This window comes from Acipenser ruthenus, chromosome 21, assembly GCF_902713425.1.
Source record: "Acipenser ruthenus chromosome 21, fAciRut3.2 maternal haplotype, whole genome shotgun sequence".
NCBI classification, from domain to species: domain Eukaryota; kingdom Metazoa; phylum Chordata; class Actinopteri; order Acipenseriformes; family Acipenseridae; genus Acipenser; species Acipenser ruthenus.
Genome location: NC_081209.1, coordinates 12671500 through 12689032, shown reverse-complemented (window position 1 = coordinate 12689032; position 17533 = coordinate 12671500). Strand labels below are relative to the sequence as shown.

Sequence of the window (17533 nt, the reverse complement as noted above, 5' to 3'; positions counted from 1 at the left end):
GAAATGGTTACAGCAACAAACGTAATGTAATTGTCTAACAGCAGCAATCAATAAGAAAAGTTTACAACAATAGAAAGTCCCAAAGCCGTCTTCTCTGTGTTCCACGGTGGCATTAGCTGAGACTCGAATAGGCTACAACAGCTCTGGTTAGTGAGGGCCGTCACTGGAGACGTTTCTCTAAGAAAGTAAAACAAAATAAAAGAACTTCGGCTAAGCAATCCAAATTGTTGAAAGCAGGGCGATGCAGCAAGCACACACACAGCAGCTAAAGATTGCACACTTCACTTAGCGAGGGGGGAGGTATATTCGCCTCTTCCCCTCTAAATGCTCAATCCGCCTTAAACAGCGAACTCAACGCCTTCCCTCTCAGTTGCTTCCGGAGTTGGGTCTCTCAGCGGCAGCGACCTGCTGTACAAGTCCCTTGCTCAGATCCCTCAGGTAATTTCTCGCCTCTGTGTCCGTGTCTCCACAGCTGTGCGTTCCCGTGTCTCTTTGCCTGGAGCTCGCGCTGCTCTCTCAATCTGTCCGTCTCTTAAAACCATTTATTTAATTAAAAATAATAAGACCCACGTGAGGAATGCGCTTTAAAAGCAACATATTAATTGTCAATTAAGTGGAGAGGCAGTCTAGGCAAGTTACTATTATTTATTTCTTAACAGACGCCCTTATCCAGGGCGATTTACAATTGTTACAAGATATCACATTATACATTATACAGATATCACATTATTTTTACATACAGTTACCCATTTATACAGTTGGGTTTTTACTGGAGCAATCTAGGTAAAGTACCTTGCTCAAGGGTACAACAGCATTGTCCCCCACTGGGGATTGAACCCACAACCCTCCGGTCAAGGGTCCAGAGCCCTAACCACTACTCCACACAAGTGCCGTGATTCAAATCTTGTGAAAATAAACAATAGCCAAATACACAATCAATAATAAATCGTGCAGTGAAAATACAAAATCATATCGTGATTTAAATAAAAAAAAAACAAGCACGCATGTATATAAATACAAAATAATAATAAAAAAAATAATAAAGTGTAAATGCACACCTGCAACACAATGACAGACAATGAATCATAATGAACTGCCATAATAAAGTGTGCTCCTTAGGAGAGATTAGACGGCTTCTACAACCGCGCTGTGAACAAATAGTGAGTGTTTCATCCTCTTTGGTTTGAGCAACTGGTTTTCGGGGACGAGGTGGCCGAGTGGTTAAGGCGATGGCCTGCTAATCCATTGTGCTCTGCATGCGTGGGTTTAAATCCCATCCTGGTCGTAGCTTTTTTTTTATTACTGTTTCTCGTTCTCTTTTTTTTGGCAAAAGTGTTTATCCTGCGACTATAGGACAGTATTGGTCTGTGTTAGAGATGCTCCCCAACAGTAACACAAAAACAGCCTAAACTTTGCTGAAAAATAGTATAACCAAAGGCACCGCTGGGATTGGAACCCAGGATCTCCTGTTTACGAGACAGGCGCTTTAACCATCTAAGCCACGGCGCCCTGCCACACGCAAAGAAATATGTGTCAGAGACCTGTGAAATGAAACCTATCAGGGACATTATTGCCTTTACTGTCATTCTCTACTGCAATGCAGGACTGTAAAATTAAGCGCGCGACATTTCTGAAATTAATCTGAAACACTTGAAAATGCGTATTACTTGTTATTAAACAATTTCCGACCTCAGATATCGGAATCTGCATTGTATTTTATATGACCGATTGTACCCTCTTTGTCTAGATATATGACATTTGGAAGTTCACACGAGCAAAACATATGGTTAAATTGAGGTCACACCGAGACTTGAACTCGGATGGCTGGATTCAGAGTCCAGAGTGCTAACCTTTACAACATGGAACCTCTGCTGAGCACCCTGGAGATGAATGGTTGTAACATCCTCAGCTCCCAGGTGTTAAATCCCCTACTGCTGACAACCCCTGGACCGCAAGGCTTTCTCCCCGTTCTGATTGCACACAGTCCTTCAACAAACATCAGTTTCTCCAGTTTGAATCCAAAATGCGACGTTTCATTTCTTGGTTCATACTGGCAGCAGGTCTCGAAAACTGCACTATCAGCACCCAATCGTGCACCACAAACACTGCTCACATTCAAATAAGACACATGTTCATTGACAATATATGTATTACACATGTCGATTTAGAAACTGTTTTAATAACATCGGCATTGCTCATTTAAAATAAGAAACATTTGCTTAACAATTAAACACGTTGCATCTTTACAAGTGAAAATACACTTTCAAATACAAATTCCTCCATTTGACCCTCATAAGGACACGACCGGACCCCAGCAATAAAACGACATATAACTAACACGTGGAGAAAATGAATGAATAAAAATGTGTATAGGAACACTTTATTTTGCTTTTCCTTTACTTCTAGCCATCGTTTGGCATAATGTGTTGTTTATGCAAGATGGATAAGACGCCCAATGCGCACAGCTGTCTCCTAGCAAGTGAAGGCACCACTGTATTCTGGACGCTGTAGTTTATTCTAGGAACAAGACACCTGGGCGTGTTAGATATCACGGGAAATCGTGGAGCCTCCTCTTTCGTTTGGTATGTGGACTGCGTGCCTAGCTCTTTCCGTTTTTGAGTTACAGGTACTTGAACGCACCTACCGATTTGCTGCGCGTCACAGCACTGGAGCACTGAATGAGAGGGTGCGTAGGATAATCCCGTGACTCCTTTTAGTCGGTACTTATTGTGTTAACTGTGTGATTGTGTAGAGGGGGGTCGTTAGACTACAGCTGTCCTCTCGCTTGTAACGAGCAATTGTAAACTCCTTTTCTGCAGTCTGAGAAGAAGATAATGCCAAAAGGGGTTGTGAATCAATGTGCAAAGTCTCTATAATAATAATATAAAGGATGCGCTTTTAATTGAATGCAGTCGGGCCACAGCCAAGAATTAGACATATCTACATCTGATTAATGAAGAGCAAGAGAGTGGTTTTAATCGGAATAATAATAGGCATAAACGAACTTCCCTGACCGGGAATCGTGAAAACATTGTTGAAAAAAATGTTTCATTTGTTTTTAGCACTTAAAATGGTCCAATTTAGCCTTACCAAAACTTAAATCCCCCCCCCCCCAAAATTTGGGGGGGTACTTTGGGGTTCGTTACCTTGAGGCAACATTGAACCACTATAGAACAAATTATTTTAATTTCATGCATGACATTACATTTTCTTCTTGGAACAAAATGATAATTTTGACTCAGATTTAAAAACAATGAATCGTAATGCAACATTTTGAGTTAAAAATAAATTACAAATAAACAAAAACTACATTTGTCCAGTGATCCTGCGCAAATGTGTTCTGTCCAACTTACTGCTTGTGAAAGTCCACAAAGCAGTTCTTCTCAGCAGTGAAACAGAGGAAAACCCCACACTTCACACACTGCACCTTGATGATCCCTTTGCAGCCTGGGTATTTACATCTACCTCTGGTTTCTGCCCAAACAGGCTAGTGGTCTGTGTTGTCCTGGCAGACTGGGCCCACATGCCCTCTCTTCCTTTTTTCATCCAGACTTGCCTCAACACAGTGGGATGGTCTTACCTTCCGCTTCAGGTTGATTTTGTTCTGCTTGCAGAGACAGCTTGCTACCTCAATTTTAAACTCCAGTAAACTGAGCTGCTATTTCTTTTGGATGCCACACTCTCTGCAATCTCTCCGGTACAGGAGCCAAGCCTGCACAAGTGTGAAATCCATCATGTGGAAGCCAATGCGATGGTACCACTTCTTGGATCTTATCTTGGTTCGGTACACTGCAATGAGCATCCAGGAGGTCCACCCCACCCATGCTCTGGTTGTACAATTTGACTATATTGGTGCGTGCCACTTGAACAGCTTCCTTTCTCCTCTTGTCCCATCTCTCCACTGTGGAAGTTGAGTTGGCCACTGCATAGGTGCTCAGGAGAGTCACCGGACGGTTGTCAAACCATTTGACTGCCCTGAGGTACACACCATTGTGTTTTGCCACTTTCTCTTCAAAGGTTCCCCTTCTTTTGTTCTTCATTTCCTTGTCATTCATGAAGGTGCATCCAGCCAGACGATTCTGTCTAACTTTCCCCACACTGTGGATCTTTTTTATTTTTTGTAGAGCCACTTGCAGGTCAGTGCTACAGAACCAACTGATAATGATAATGTAATGCTGAAAAACTTTGATATATTATTCAATATTAGTATAATAAAATATATGGTAGAACAATATTCATTATATTTCAGTAGTAATGATGATAATCATAATCATGATGGTAATAGTAGGCTGGTTACATTAGAATATGACCACATGTAAACAAAAATAAATTGGAAAGTGAGGTTCCATTGTGGTTCAATGTTGCTTTGAGGCAACATACCTATTTCATTAATTTATCATAATATATATTATGTGAAAATTAGATAGTGATGAAAAATAATTCTTAACTTACCCAAGATTGTGAATCCATTTTTTATTGAAGAAAAAGCTGTAAAAATTGTTATTTTAGAGCAATTTTTAGGAGCAATCTAATGGCCGTCGCACATGTGCTATATCCTGATTTTAAAAGGTGTTGAAGAAAGGAAAAACTAGTCATGTGACCAAATGTAAGTATACTATTGGTTTATTTAGCTTCCTCCCTTAAAAAGAGAGAATTGCATTATGGTTGATGTTGTTTTTGTGTGTGTAAGGGAGCAAAAACTGGTATGTTACTTTGAGGTAACATTTGGCCATAGAGGGTTATATGACCGATTGTACCCTCTTTGTCTAGATATATGACATTCGGTAGTTCACATGATAAACACATATGGTTAACTTGAGGTCACACCGAGACTTGAACTCGGATGGCTGGATTCAGAGTCCAGAGTGCTAACCTTTACAACATGGAACCTCTGCTGAGCACCCTGGAGATGAATGGCTGTAACATCCTCATCTCCCAGGTTTTAAATCCCAAACTGCTGTCAACCCCTGGACCGCAAGGCTTTCTCCCCATTCTGATTGCACACAGTCCTTCAACAAACATCAGTTTCTCCAGTTTGAATCCGAAATGCGACGTTTCATTTCTTGGTTCATACTGGCAGCAGGTCTCGAAAACTGCACTATCAGCACCCAATTGTGCACCACAAACACTGCTCACATTCAAATAAGACACATGTTCATTGACAATATATGTATTACACATGTAGATTTAGAAACTGTTTTAATAACATCGGCATTGCTCATTTAAAATAAGAAACATTTGCTTAACAATTAAACACGTTGCATCTTTACAAGTGAAAATACACTTTCAAATACAAATTCCTCCATTTGACCCTCATAAGGACAAGACCGGACCCCAGCAATGAAACGACATATAACTAACACGTGGAGTAAATGAATGAATAAAAATGTGTATAGGAACACTTTATTTTGCTTTTCATTTACTGCTAGCCATCGTTTGGCATAATGTGTTGTTTATGCAAGATGGATAAGACGCCCAATGCGCACAGCTGTCTCCTAGCAAGTGAAGGCACCACTGTATTCTGGACGCTGTAGTTTATTCTAGGAACAAGACACCTGGGCATGTTAGATATCACGGGAAATCGTGGAGCATCCTCTTTCGTTTGGTATGTTGACTGCGTGCCTAGCTCTTTCCGTTTTTGAGTTACAGGTACTTGAACGCACCTACCGATTTGCTGCGCGTCACAGCACTGGAGCACTGAATGAGAGGATGCGTAGGATAATTCCGTGACTCTTTTTAGTCGGTACTTATTGTGTTAACTGTGTGATTGTGTAGAGGGGGGTCGTTAGACCACAGCTGTCCTCTCGCATGTAACGAGCAATTGTAAACTCCTTTTCTGCAGTCTGAGAAGAAGATAATGCCAAAAGGGGTTGTGAATCAATGTGCAAAGTCTCTATAATAATAATATAAAGGATGCGCTTTTAATTGAATGCAGTCGGGCCACAGCCAAGAATTAGACATATCTACATCTGATTAATGAAGAGTAAGAGAGTGGTTTTAATCGGAATAATAATAGGCATAAAAGAACTTCCCTGACCGGGAATCGAACCCGGGCCGCGGCGGTGAGAGCGCCGAATCCTAACCACTAGACCACCAGGGACGTTGCTGAAGGAGTTTGTACGGCTGGCCAGGAATTTCTTTGCTATCAACGCTGTCGCATCAAAAACGGAACAGCCCCCAGGCCCTGCGCAATTGTTACAGGTGTCACTAGGACAGGTTCGTAATACCGGGGTAGCAACACCGTGGAAATGCAGACAAGGAAGCCAGACAATAAATCATGAAAGGGATTCATTTAAATTATTAAAACAATCACATTAAAATATACTAAAATGGCCAAGCACATATATAAAACATAAAAACGAAATATTGGTCGCAATAACAAGAATAGTTGGATCAATAGCAGCAGTATTCACAATGATTATCACAATTCAAATATAGATTTAGCTACAGCAATAGCAACAACAATGGGCAAATAGCTATAGCCATAACAGGAGTAGCTTTCACAACTTAAATATAGGTTCGGCTACAGAAATAACCTGCTATATATCAATATCAGTAACGTTGGAAATGGTTACAGCAACAAACGTAATGTAATTGTCTAACAGCAGCAATCAATAAGAAAAGTTTACAACAATAGAAAGTCCCAAAGCCGTCTTCTCTGTGTTCCACGGTGGCATTAGCTGAGACTCGAATAGGCTACAACAGCTCTGGTTAGTGAGGGCCGTCACTGGAGACGTTTCTCTAAGAAAGTAAAACTAAATGAAAGAACTTCGGCTAAGCAATCCAAATTGTTGAAAGCAGGGCGATGCAGCAAGCACACAAACAGCAGCAAAAGATTGCACACTTCACTTAGCGAGGGGGAGGTATATTCGCCTCTTCCCCTCTAAATGCTCAATCCGCCTTAAACAGCGAACTCAACGCCTTCCCTCTCAGTTGCTTCCGGAGTTGGGTCTCTCAGCGGCAGCGACCTGCTGTACAAGTCCCTTGGTCAGATCCCTCAGGTAATTTCTCGCCTCTGTGTCCGTGTCTCCACAGCTGTGCGTTCCCGTGTCTCTTTGCCTGGAGCTCGCTCTGCTCTCTCAATCTGTCCGTCTCTTAAAACCATTTATTTAATTAAAAATAATAAGACCCACGTGCGGAATGCACTTTAAAATCAACACATTAATTGTCAATTAGGTGGAGAGTCAGTCTAGGCAAGTTATTATTATTTATTTCTTAACAGACGCCCTTATCCAGTGCGACTTACAATTGTTACAAGATATCACATTATACATTATACAGATATCACATTATTTTTACATACAGTTACCCATTTTTTCAGTTGGGTTTTTACTGGAGCAATCTAGGTAAAGTACCTTGCTCAAGGGTACAACAGCATTGTCCCCCACTGGGGATTGAACCCACAACCCTCCGGTCAAGGGTCCAGAGCTCTAACCACTACTCCACACAAGTGTCGTGATTCGAAATTAGTGAAAATAAACAATAGCCAAACACACAATCAATAATAAATCGTGCAGTGAAAATACAAAATCATATCGTAATTTAAATTTAAAAAAAACAAGCACGCATGTATATAAACACAAAATAATAAAAAAAAAATAATAAAGTGTAAATGCACACCTGCAACACAATGACAGACAATGAATCATAATGAACTGCCATAATAAAGTGTGCTCCTTAGGAGAGATTAGACGGCTTCTACACCCGCGCTGTGAACAAATAGTGAGTGTTTCATCCTCTTTGGTTTGAGCAACTGGTTTTTGGGGACGAGGTGGCCGAGTGGTTAAGGCGATGGACTGCTAATCCATTGTGCTCTGCACGCGTGGGTTCGAATCCCATCCTCGTCGTAGCTTTTTTTTTATTATTATTACTGTTTCTCGTTCTCTTTTTTTTGGCAAAAGTGTTTATCCTGCGACTATAGGACAGTATTGGTCTGTGTTAGAGATGTTCCCCAACAGTAACACAAAAACAGGCTAAACTTTGCTGAAAAATAGTATAACCAAAGGCACCGCTGAGATTTGAACCCAGGATCTCCTGTTTACTAGACAGGCGCTTTAACCATCTAAGCCACGGCGCCCTGCCACATGCAAAGAAATATGTGTCAGAGACCTGTGAAATGAAACCTATCAGGGACATTATTTCCTTTACTGTCATTCTCTACTGCAATGCAGGACTGTAAAATTAAGCGCGCGACATTTCTGAAATTAATCTGAAACACTTGAAAATGCGTATTACTTGTTATTAAACAATTTCCGACATCAGATATCGGAATCTGCGTTGTATTTTATATGACCGATTGTACCCTCTTTGTCTAGATATATGACATTTGGTAGTTCACATGATCAAAACATATGGTTAAATTGAGGTCACACCGAGACTTGAACTCGGATGGCTGGATTCAGAGTCCAGAGTGCTAACCTTTACAACATGGAACCTCTGCTGAGCACCCTGGAGATGAATGGCTGTAACATCCTCAGCTCCCAGGTGTTAAATCCCCTACTGCTGACAACCCCTGGACCGCAAGGCTTTCTCCCCGTTCTGATTGCACACAGTCCTTCAACAAACATCAGTTTCTCCAGTTTGAATCCAAAATGCGACGTTTCATTTCTTGGTTCATACTGGCAGCAGGTCTCGAAAACTGCACTATCAGCACCCAATCGTGCACCACAAACACTGCTCACATTCAAATAAGACACATGTTCATTGACAATATATGTATTACACATGTAGATTTAGAAACTGTTTTAATAACATCGGCATTGCTCATTTAAAATAAGAAACATTTGCTTAACAATTAAACACGTTGCATCTTTACAAGTGAAAATACACTTTCAAATACAAATTCCTCCATTTGACCCTCATAAGGACACGACCGGACCCCAGCAATAAAACGACATATAACAAACACGTGGAGTAAATGAATGAATAAAAATGTGTATAGGAACACTTTATTTTGCTCTTCCTTTACCTCTAGTCATCGTTTGGCATAATGTGTTGTTTATGCAAGATGGATAAGACGCCCAATGTGCACAGCTGTCTCCTAGCAAGTGAAGGCACCACTGTATTCTGGACGCTGTAGTTTATTCTAGGAACAAGACACCTGGGCGTGTTAGATATCACGGGAAATCGTGGAGCCTCCTCTTTCGTTTGGTATGTGGACTGCATGCCTAGCTCTTTCCGTTTTTGAGTTACAGGTACTTGAACGCACCTACCGATTTGCTGCGCGTCACAGCACTGGAGCACTGAATGAGAGGGTGCGTAGGATAATCCCGTAACTCTTTTTAGTCGGTACTTATTGTGTTAACTGTGTGATTGTGTAGAGGGGGGTCGTTAGACTACAGCTGTCCTCTCGCTTGTAACGAGCAATTGTAAACTCCTTTTCTGCAGTCTGAGAAGAAGTTAATGCCAAAAGGGGTTGTGAATCAATGTGCAAAGTCTCTATAATAATAATATAAAGGATGCGCTTTTAATTGAATGCAGTCGGGCCACAGCCAAGAATTAGACATATCTACATCTGATTAATGAAGAGTAAGAGAGTGGTTTTAATCGGAATAATAATAGGCATAAAAGAACTTCCCTGACCGGGAATCGAACCCGGGCCGCGGCGGCGAGAGCGCCGAATCCTAACCACTAGACCACCAGGGACGTTGCTGAAGGAGTTTGTACGGCTGGCCAGGAATTTCTTTGCTATCAACGCTGTCGCATCAAAAACGGAACAGCCCCCAGGCCCTGCGCAATTGTTACAGGTGTCACTAGGACAGGTTCGTAATACCGGGGTAGCAACACCGTGGAAATGCAGACAAGGAAGCCAGACAATAAATCATGAAAGGGATTCATTTAAATTATTAAAACAATCAGATTAAAATATACTAAAATGGCCAAGCACATATATAAAACATAAAAACGAAATATTGGTCGCAATAACAAGAATAGTTGGATCAATAGCAGCAGTATTCACAATGATTATCACAATTCAAATATAGATTTAGCTACAGCAATAGCAACAACAATGGGCAAATAGCTATAGCCATAACAGGAGTAGCTATCACAACTTAAATATAGGTTCGGCTACAGAAATAACCTGCTATATATCAATATCAGTAACGTTGGAAATGGTTACAGCAACAAACGTAATGTAATTGTCTAACAGCAGCAATCAATAAGAAAAGTTTACAACAATAGAAAGTCCCAAAGCCGTCTTCTCTGTGTTCCACGGTGGCATTAGCTGAGACTCGAATAGGCTACAACAGCTCTGGTTAGTGAGGGCCGTCACTGGAGACGTTTCTCTAAGAAAGTAAAACTAAATGAAAGAACTTCGGCTAAGCAATCCAAATTGTTGAAAGCAGGGCGATGCAGCAAGCACACAAACAGCAGCAAAAGATTGCACACTTCACTTAGCGAGGGGGGAGGTATATTCGCCTCTTCCCCTCTAAATGCTCAATCCGCCTTAAACAGCGAACTCAACGCCTTCCCTCTCAGTTGCTTCCGGAGTTGGGTCTCTCAGCGGCAGCGACCTGCTGTACAAGTCCCTTGGTCAGATCCCTCAGGTAATTTCTCGCCTCTGTGTCCGTGTCTCCACAGCTGTGCGTTCCCGTGTCTCTTTGCCTGGAGCTCGCTCTGCTCTCTCAATCTGTCCGTCTCTTAAAACCATTTATTTAATTAAAAATAATAAGACCCACGTGCGGAATGCGCTTTAAAAGCAACACATTAATTGTCAATTAGGTGGAGAGGCAGTCTAGGCAAATTATTATTATTTATTTCTTAGCAGACGCCCTTATCCAGTGCGACTTACAATTGTTACAAGATATCACATTATACATTATACAGATATCACATTATTTTTACATACAGTTACCCATTTATACAGTTGGGTTTTTACTGGAGCAATCTAGGTAAAGTACCAAGCTCAATGGTACAACAGCATTGTCCCCCACTGGGGATTGAACCCACAACTCTCCGGTCAAGGTTCCAGAGCTCTAAACACTACTCCACACAAGTGTCGTGATTCACAACTAGTGAAAATAAACAATAGCCAAACACACAATCAATAATAAATCGTGCAGTAAAAATACAAAATCATATCGTGATTTAAATAAAAAAAAAACAAGCACGCATGTATATAAACACAAAATAATGAAAAAAATAATAAAGTGTAAATGCACACCTGCAACACAATGCCAGACAATGAATCATAATGAACTGCCATAATAAAGTGTGCTCCTTAGGAGAGATTAGACGGCTTCTACACCCGCGCTGTGAACAAATAGTGAGTGTTTCATCCTCTTTGGTTTGAGCAACTGGTTTTTGGGGACGAGGTGGCCGAGTGGTTAAGGCGATGGACTGCTAATCCATTGTGCTCTGCACGCGTGGGTTCGAATCCCATCCTCGTCGTAGCTTTTTTTTTATTATTATTACTGTTCCTCGTTCTCTTTTTTTGGCAAAAGTGTTTATCCTGCGACTATAGGACAGTATTGGTCTGTGTTAGAGATGTTCCCCAACAGTAACACAAAAACAGGCTAAACTTTGCTGAAAAATAGTATAACCAAAGGCACCGCTGGGATTTGAACCCAGGATCTCCTGTTTACTAGACAGGCGCTTTAACCATCTAAGCCACGGCGCCCTGCCACACGCAAAGAAATATGTGTCAGAGACCTGTGAAAAGAAACCTATCAGGGACATTATTGCCTTTACTGTCATTCTCTACTGCAATGCAGGACTGTAAAATTAAGCGCGCGACATTTCTGAAATTAATCTGAAACACTTGAAAATGCGTATTACTTGTTATTAAACAATTTCCGACCTCAGATATCGGAATCTGCATTGTATTTTATATGACCGATTGTACCCTCTTTGTCTAGATATATGACATTTGGTAGTTCACATGATCAAAACATATGGTTAAATTGAGGTCACACCGAGACTTGAACTCGGATGGCTGGATTCAGAGTCCAGAGTGCTAACCTTTACAACATGGAACCTCTGCTGAGCACCCTGGAGATGAATGGCTGTAACATCCTCAGCTCCCAGGTGTTAAATCCCCTACTGCTGACAACCCCTGGACCGCAAGGCTTTCTCCCCGTTCTGATTGCACACAGTCCTTCAACAAACATCAGTTTCTCCAGTTTGAATCCAAAATGCGACGTTTCATTTCTTGGTTCATACTGGCAGCAGGTCTCGAAAACTGCACTATCAGTACCCAATCGTGCACCACAAACACTGCTCACATTCAAATAAGACAAATGTTCATTGACAATATATGTATTACACATGTAGATTTAGAAACTGTTTTAATAACATCGGCATTGCTCATTTAAAATAAGAAACATTTGCTTAACAATTAAACACGTTGCATCTTTACAACTGAAAATACACTTTCAAATACAAATTCCTCCATTTGACCCTCATAAGGACACGACCGGACCCCAGCAATAAAACGACATATAACTAACACGTGGAGTAAATGAATGAATTAAAATGTGTATAGGAACACTTTATTTTGCTTTTCCTTTACCTCTAGCCATCGTTTGGCATAATGTGTTGTTTATGCAAGATGGATAAGACGCCCAATGCGCACAGCTGTCTCCTAGCAAGTGAAGGCACCACTGTATTCTGGACGCTGTAGTTTATTCTAGGAACAAGACACCTGGGCGTGTTAGATATCACTGGAAATCGTGGAGCCTCCTCTTTCGTTTGGTATGTGGACTGCGTGCCTAGCTCTTTCCGTTTTTGAGTTACAGGTACTTGAACGCACCTACCGATTTGCTGCGCGTCACAGCACTGGAGCACTGAATGAGAGGGTGCGTAGGATAATCCCGTGACTCTTTTTAGTCGGTACTTATTGTGTTAACTGTGTGATTGTGTAGAGGGGGGTCGTGAGACTACAGCTGTCCTCTCGCTTGTAACGAGCAATTGTAAACTCCTTTTCTGCAGTCTGAGAAGAAGATAATGCCAAAAGGGGTTGTGAATCAATGTGCAAAGTCTCTATAATAATAATATAAAGGATGCGCTTTTAATTGAATGCAGTCGGGCCACAGCCAAGAATTAGACATATCTACATCTGATTAATGAAGAGTAAGAGAGTGGTTTTAATCGGAATAATAATAGGCATAAAAGAACTTCCCTGACCGGGAATCGAACCCGGGCCGCGGCGGTGAGAGCGCCGAATCCTAACCACTAGACCACCAGGGACGTTGCTGAAGGAGTTTGTACGGCTGGCCAGGAATTTCTTTGCTATCAACGCTGTCGCATCAAAAACGGAACAGCCCCCAGCCCCTGTGCAATTGTTACAGGTGTCACTAGGACAGGTTCGTAATACCGGGGTAGCAACACCGTGGAAATGCAGACAAGGAAGCCAGACAATAAATCATGAAAGGGATTCATTTAAATTATTAAAACAATCAGATTAAAATATACTAAAATGGCCAAGCACATATATAAAACATAAAAACGAAATATTGGTCGCAATAACAAGAATAGTTGGATCAATAGCAGCAGTATTCACAATGATTATCACAATTCAAATATAGATTTAGCTACAGCAATAGCAACAACAATGGGCAAATAGCTATAGCCATAACAGGAGTAGCTATCACATCTTAAATATAGGTTCGGCTACAGAAATAACCTGCTATATATCAATATCAGTAACGTTGGAAATGGTTACAGCAACAAACGTAATGTAATTGTCTAACAGTAGCAATCAATAAGAAAAGTTTACAACAATAGAAAGTCCTAAAGCCGTCTTCTCTGTGTTCCACGGTGGCATTAGCTGAGACTCGAATAGGCTACAACAGCTCTGGTTAGTGATGGCCGTCACTGGAGACGTTTCTCTAAGAAAGTAAAACAAAATAAAAGAACTTCGGCTAAGCAATCCAAATTGTTGAAAGCAGGGCGATGCAGCAAGCACACACACAGCAGCAAAAGATTGCACACTTCACTTAGCGAGGGGGGAGGTATATTCGCCTCTTCCCCTCTAAATGCTCAATCCGCCTTCAACAGCGAACTCAACGCCTTTCCTCTCAGTTGCTTCCGGAGTTGGGTCTCTCAGCGGCAGCGACCTGCTGTACATTCCCTTGCTCAGATCCCTCAGGTAATTTCTCGCCTCTGTGTCCGTGTCTCCACAGCTGTGCGTTCCCGTGTCTCTTTGCCTGGAGCTCGCTCTGCTCTCTCAATCTGTCCGTCTCTTAAAACCATTTATTTAATTAAAAATAATAAGACCCACGTGCGGAATGCGCTTTAAAAGCAACACATTAATTGTCAATTAGGTGGAGAGGCAGTCTAGGCAAGTTATTATTATTACTATTATTTATTTCTTAGCAAACGCCCTTATCCAGGGCGACTTACAATTGTTACAAGATATCACATTACACGTTATACAGATATCACATTATTTTTACATACAGTTACCCATTTATATAGTTGGGTTTTAACCGGAGCAATCTAGGAAAAGTACCATGCTCAAGGGTACAACAGCATTGTCCCCCACTGCGGATTGAACCCACAACCCTCCGGTCAAGGGTCCAGAGCTCTAACCACTACTCCACACAAGTGCCGTGATTCAAAATTAGTGAAAATAAACAATAGCCAAACACACAATCAATAATAAATCGTGCAGTGAAAATACAAAATCATATCGTGATTTAAATTAAAAAAAAACAAGCACGCATGTATATAAACACAAAATAAAAAAAGAAAATAATAAAGTGTAAATGCACACCTGCAACACAATGACAGACAATGAATCATAATGAACTGCCATAATAAAGTGTGCTCCTTAGGAGAGATTAGACGGCTTCTACACCCGCGCTGTGAACAAATAGTGAGTGTTTCATCCTCTTTGGTTTGAGCAACTGGTTTTTGGGGACGAGGGTGCCGAGTGGTTAAGGCGATGGACTGCTAATCCATTGTGCTCTGCACGCGTGGGTTCGAATCCCATCCTCGTCGTAGCTTTTTCATTTATTATTATTACTGTTTCTCGTTCTCTTTTTTTTGGCAAAAGTGTTTATCCTGCGACTATAGGACAGTATTGGTCTGTGTTAGAGATGTTCCCCAACAGTAACACAAAAACAGGCTAAACTTTGCTGAAAAATAGTATAACCAAAGGCACCGCTGGGATTTGAACCCAGGATCTCCTGTTTACTAGACAGGCGCTTTAACCATCTAAGCCACGGCGCCCTGCCACACGCAAAGAAATATGTGTCAGAGACCTGTGAAATGAAACCTATCAGGGACATTATTGCCTTTACTGTCATTCTCTACTGCAATGCAGGACTGTAAAATTAAGCGCGCGACATTTCTGAAATTAATCTGAAACACTTGAAAATGCGTATTACTTGTTATTAAACAATTTCCGACCTCAGATATCGGAATCTGCATTGTATTTTATATGACCGATTGTACCCTCTTTGTCTAGATAATGATTTCCATTACACGAGAGTAGATGTTAAAACTTCATGCTGATTTGAACTCGGCTCTCGCCAAGATAAGCACCAACTAAGACGTAGCTTTACAGTAAACTAATGTGATCCATATGTGTCTCCATCCATTTACGTTTCCTTCCATATGATGATGTAGATATCCTTCTGTCTGGTGTTAATGGCTGAAGTGTAATGCTGGCTCCAGGGATCAGCTTATTTTGCCTCCCTGGCGCATCAGCACACACAACGGCTGCGATGCTGGCTCCGGGGATCAACCAAAGTGCGGCCTCCCCAGCGCATCAGCATGACAACCGTCTGGATTGAGCTAAGTAGGGTACATCTCTGGGGTTTTCAAGTGGGCACCTTCCATCCTCAGTGTTTCATCGACTAGCCCACGACACCTCAAGAGGGCTCGACGGTGATTCTGGCGTCCCAGCATCTCCCCCCTCCGTCCCCCACTCAACTCAGCCCAGCTTACTTACCTGTCCCCAGCCAGAATCTTTCCGTCTCAACCACAGCCAGTTGCTGCTCCTTTCTGCTGCTTCAGATAAGTTCTTCACTGTGCGACGCAACTCTTGGCCACTGAATCCGACGTCTCTGAGAAACCGGGTTGTAGAGTGTGCCACAAATCCTCGACAACCCACTTCCACTGGGTAAACCCGAACTCTCCATCCTCGCTGTTCCGCTTCAGTGGCTAGTTGAGCATACCGCAGTTTCTTCCTCTCATACGCCTCATCTACAGCATCCTCCCATGGCACTGTTAACTCTACCAGGTGAACAAGGCGTGCTGATCCAGACCACAAGACAATATCTGGTCGAAGGTTAGTGGTGGCAATCTCAGGTGGAAAAATAAGCCGCTGACCAACATCTGCCAGCATTTTCCAGTCTCTAGCAGCTTCCAGTTGTCCTGGGCGAGAATTGGTTTTAACACCTTTTCTTGGTGGTTGCTCTCCTGGGCGGAGGAATGTTGTCTTTTGTGTGTAATGTTTTGATGGAACAGGTGACAACTTATTGGTCATGTTACGCTTGTCTTCCAATGCTAAGGCCAAACATTGCAGCACCTGGTCATGGCGCCAAGTAAACCGTCCTTGGCTAAGAGCCACCTTACATCCTGTCAAAATGTGCCTTAATGTTGCAGGTGATGAACACAAAGGACATGAGGGATCCTCTCCTACCCAGAGGTTTAGGTTCTGTGGTGATGGGAGAACATCATATGTTGACCTGATGAGGAAACTGATCCTGCTCTGTTCCATTGACCATAGGTCTTTCCAGCCAATCTTGCGTTGTTCCACACTCTCCCATCTCATCAATTTTCCCTGCTTGGCCTGGGAAATGGCCTTTATACACCTCATCCTCTCCTCCTGCTTTTGCACCTCGTTGACTACCAGCTTCCTCCTTTGAGCTGGGGCCGCCTTGTGCCATGTAGGAGGAGTTGAACTGAAACCAAGACCCCCTCTTCCATGCTGAACTTGCCCCATGATATCACCAATTCGAAGGGCAGCCTTTGCATCTTCCACAGCTTTCTTTGCCGCCCACTTTCTTCCAGTTTTCAACACAGGTGCTGCCTCCCTTACGCATTTATCGCGTGACTCTACTAAAGTCATTTCCAGTCTGACCTTGGCGCACTTAAACTCCTCGGTTAGAGCAGAGACTGGTAGCTGCAGTATTCCTTTACCATAAAGTCCCACTCTGCTGAGGCAGCGTGGAACTCCCAACCATTTCCTGATGTATGAACTGATTAAAGCTTCCAACTTCTCTACTGTTGTCAAAGAAACCTCGTACACAGTCAGTGGCCACAGCAACCTCGGCAGTAGACCAAACTGAAAGCACCAGAGTTTTAGTTTACCTGGTAGAGCGCAGCTGTCTATGCTCTTCAACCCTTCCACTGCTTGTTGTCTAACTTCTCCAACACGAACTGTGTCCTTTAGATCCCCGTCGTACCATCTCCCAAGACTCTTCACTGGCTTCTCAGACACTGTTGGTATTGCCTCACCATTAATGAAGAATGTTTTATCTACTACTTTGCCTTTAATTATAGAGATGCTCCTTGATTTAGTGGGCTTGAATTGCATTCGTGCCCATTCAATGTTATTGGTTAATTTGCCCAATAATCGATT

The 17533-nt window shown here is 42.1% G+C and overlaps 11 non-coding genes across 11 annotated transcripts; 4 read left to right on the top strand and 7 right to left on the bottom strand.

Annotated features, from left to right (window-relative positions):
- Positions 1-1203: 1203 nt before the first annotated feature.
- trnas-gcu (transfer RNA serine (anticodon GCU)) lies at positions 1204-1285 on the top strand. Its single transcript has one exon. It is a non-coding gene; the product is annotated as a tRNA-Ser (tRNA).
- Positions 1286-1435: 150 nt separating this feature from the next.
- Positions 1436-1509, bottom strand: trnat-cgu (transfer RNA threonine (anticodon CGU)). The gene has a single exon. It is a non-coding gene; the product is annotated as a tRNA-Thr (tRNA).
- A 4519-nt stretch (positions 1510-6028) lies between these two features.
- trnae-cuc (transfer RNA glutamic acid (anticodon CUC)) lies at positions 6029-6100 on the bottom strand. The gene has a single exon. It is a non-coding gene; the product is annotated as a tRNA-Glu (tRNA).
- Positions 6101-7765: 1665 nt separating this feature from the next.
- Positions 7766-7847, top strand: trnas-gcu (transfer RNA serine (anticodon GCU)). Its single transcript has one exon. It is a non-coding gene; the product is annotated as a tRNA-Ser (tRNA).
- Positions 7848-8003: 156 nt separating this feature from the next.
- trnat-agu (transfer RNA threonine (anticodon AGU)) lies at positions 8004-8077 on the bottom strand. The gene has a single exon. It is a non-coding gene; the product is annotated as a tRNA-Thr (tRNA).
- A 1496-nt stretch (positions 8078-9573) lies between these two features.
- On the bottom strand, positions 9574-9645 carry trnae-cuc (transfer RNA glutamic acid (anticodon CUC)). The gene has a single exon. It is a non-coding gene; the product is annotated as a tRNA-Glu (tRNA).
- Positions 9646-11309: 1664 nt separating this feature from the next.
- trnas-gcu (transfer RNA serine (anticodon GCU)) lies at positions 11310-11391 on the top strand. The gene has a single exon. It is a non-coding gene; the product is annotated as a tRNA-Ser (tRNA).
- Positions 11392-11546: 155 nt separating this feature from the next.
- Positions 11547-11620, bottom strand: trnat-agu (transfer RNA threonine (anticodon AGU)). The gene has a single exon. It is a non-coding gene; the product is annotated as a tRNA-Thr (tRNA).
- Positions 11621-13116: 1496 nt separating this feature from the next.
- trnae-cuc (transfer RNA glutamic acid (anticodon CUC)) lies at positions 13117-13188 on the bottom strand. Its single transcript has one exon. It is a non-coding gene; the product is annotated as a tRNA-Glu (tRNA).
- Positions 13189-14861: 1673 nt separating this feature from the next.
- trnas-gcu (transfer RNA serine (anticodon GCU)) lies at positions 14862-14943 on the top strand. Its single transcript has one exon. It is a non-coding gene; the product is annotated as a tRNA-Ser (tRNA).
- Positions 14944-15100: 157 nt separating this feature from the next.
- Positions 15101-15174, bottom strand: trnat-agu (transfer RNA threonine (anticodon AGU)). Its single transcript has one exon. It is a non-coding gene; the product is annotated as a tRNA-Thr (tRNA).
- Positions 15175-17533: the final 2359 nt, after the last annotated feature.